Raw genomic sequence first — 2234 nt, 5'->3', positions numbered from 1 at the left:
TTTCAGGAAATTTGATGATTTTTGGGGGATATGTTGTATATTCTGGAGGGTTTGATTTAAAGTTTGAAGCTCAGGAACTTTGATGGGATATTTATTTATTTGTATTTTGTATTTATTTTGCGTTTGGGGTAAATTTCCTACAAATTGTTTTCTTGAATTTTGTAGAAATTTTAGGGAATCTTTTTGGATGTTTGGGTCTAAGTGGAATTTTTCCATATTTTTCCATGTATTTTGGGCAAATTTACTTGTTAATTTTTCAGAATTTGATTTGAAATTTCAGCTGGGGTTTGCTTTAAACTTTGGGAATCTTAGTTGAAAATTTTCAGAAACATTCAGTGATTTTGGGGGAGAAATGTTTTGGCTTAAGAAGAAGGTTTGATCTCTCATAGGAGTTTAGGGAAATTATTTGTTTTGTTTTTTTTTTATTTGATTGTAAAGTTTGGGGTTGAATTTCCCTCAAAATTTTCCTGAATTTCATGAAAATTTCGGGGAATCTGTTTGGATCTTTAAATGTATTTTCCTGGAAAAAATTCCTTCCTTTTCCATGGAATTTATTTTTGAAAGTTATTTGGACATTTCAATGGGAAATTGGGGTGGATTTTTCCTCAAATATTAATAAAAAAATTAAAGGAATATTCTATTATTTTTGGAAACACTTTATTGGCATTGTAATTTTGGGGGAATTTCCTTCAAGAATTTTCCTGAATTGTGGAAATTTTAGGGAATCCATTTGGAGGTTTTGGTGTATTTGTTTTACAAAAATTTTGCATGGATTTGGGGGAAAATATATTTGTAAATTTTTGGGAATCTGATTGGAAAGACTGGCTGGGATTTAAACTTTGGGAGCCTTGCTTGACATTTTTAAGAATATTCTTTTTTTTCCAGAAAGTTTGATTTTTCATGGGAATTTGGGAAATTTCGTTGTGATTCTTATCATTGAAATTTCAGTGTGTGTGTTTGGATATTTGGGTGTATATGTTTAAAAAATTTCCATAATTTTCCATGAATGTTAGTGATTTAGTGTTTCTGGAAACTTTTTGGTTATTAATTAAAGAGTTTGGGTGACCTCTGCTTTTATTTTTATGGAACCTTGTTTGAAATTTTCAGGAATATTCACTGATTTTTTGGGATTCTTTTATTTGTGTGTGATGTTTTAGAAAAATATTTCATGAAAATTTAAGGGAATTTGTTTGGATGTTCAAGGGTATTTATTTTGACATTTTCCATATTTTTTTTAATGAATTTTAGAGAAATTTATGTGTAGAGTTTTGGTAATTTGATGGAGGTTTGAGTGGGAGTTGCTTTTAAATTTTGTAAACATAGTTTGAAATTTTTTAGGATTATCATTTTTTTATTTGCTTTTCCAGAAATTTTTTTAATGAAAGATTTGGGGAATGTTAATGGATTTTTTAATCGGATAAGAAAACTTGAAATATTGGAAGGATGTTCAAGAATGTTCACAGAAATTTTTGGTAATATCTTAGAATTTTTTGGAAATTTGAAGGGATTTTGTTTCAGAAATCTAAACATTTTTCAGGAAATTTCCAGGACCTCCAGAACTTTGAGTGGAAAGAACATCTTCATTGTCAAAATGACTTCCTCCAAATAAAGGAATAACTTTGTTGTTGTGCACTACAATAAGTCTATTCTCCCCATGCAGGCATCATGTTCGGTGGAAACCACTTCCTGTTTAAAGACAAGGCTATGGTTTTATATTTATCAGGTCCCACAAACTAAAAATCCCTTCCAAACAGAAGCACACATCTCAGGAAGTTAAACATGATTTAATCTTATTTTATTAACAGAAGACATGGGGTATTATATTTAATTTACTTTTCTTGCAGATGACCTTTTTTAGGTCCATTAGGGAGAAATGTTAGTTTTGTTCTGATTATCCAGCAGAGGGCAGTGTTGCAGCATGAATGCCACATTCTGCTCAATAAGAAGCAGAAAGAAGACTTGTATTAAAAATGTCCTCGAGAGACACTTTGTCCCTAAATAACTTTCATATTCATGAACTCTAGATCCCACATGTTTAAAGTGGTTCAGATTAAACCCTAAGCCTTTCTATTTGAGGAACTCAACCATGCACTTTTCCTGTTTTGTCATTCCTAATCTCTATTTCACCCACTTTGTGAACTATTTTGGGGACAACGTGTGATTTTCAGGCGCTGGGTTTGTCACAGGGGTGAGGTAAAAAGCTATGGAGGAGCCAAATCCTGTAACAATAGCTC

Source organism: Cheilinus undulatus, linkage group 23, assembly GCF_018320785.1.
Source record: "Cheilinus undulatus linkage group 23, ASM1832078v1, whole genome shotgun sequence".
In the NCBI taxonomy this organism is placed as follows: domain Eukaryota; kingdom Metazoa; phylum Chordata; class Actinopteri; order Labriformes; family Labridae; genus Cheilinus; species Cheilinus undulatus.
The sequence above is the reverse complement of the archived record's forward strand: the minus strand, read 5'-3'. Positions refer to the sequence as shown.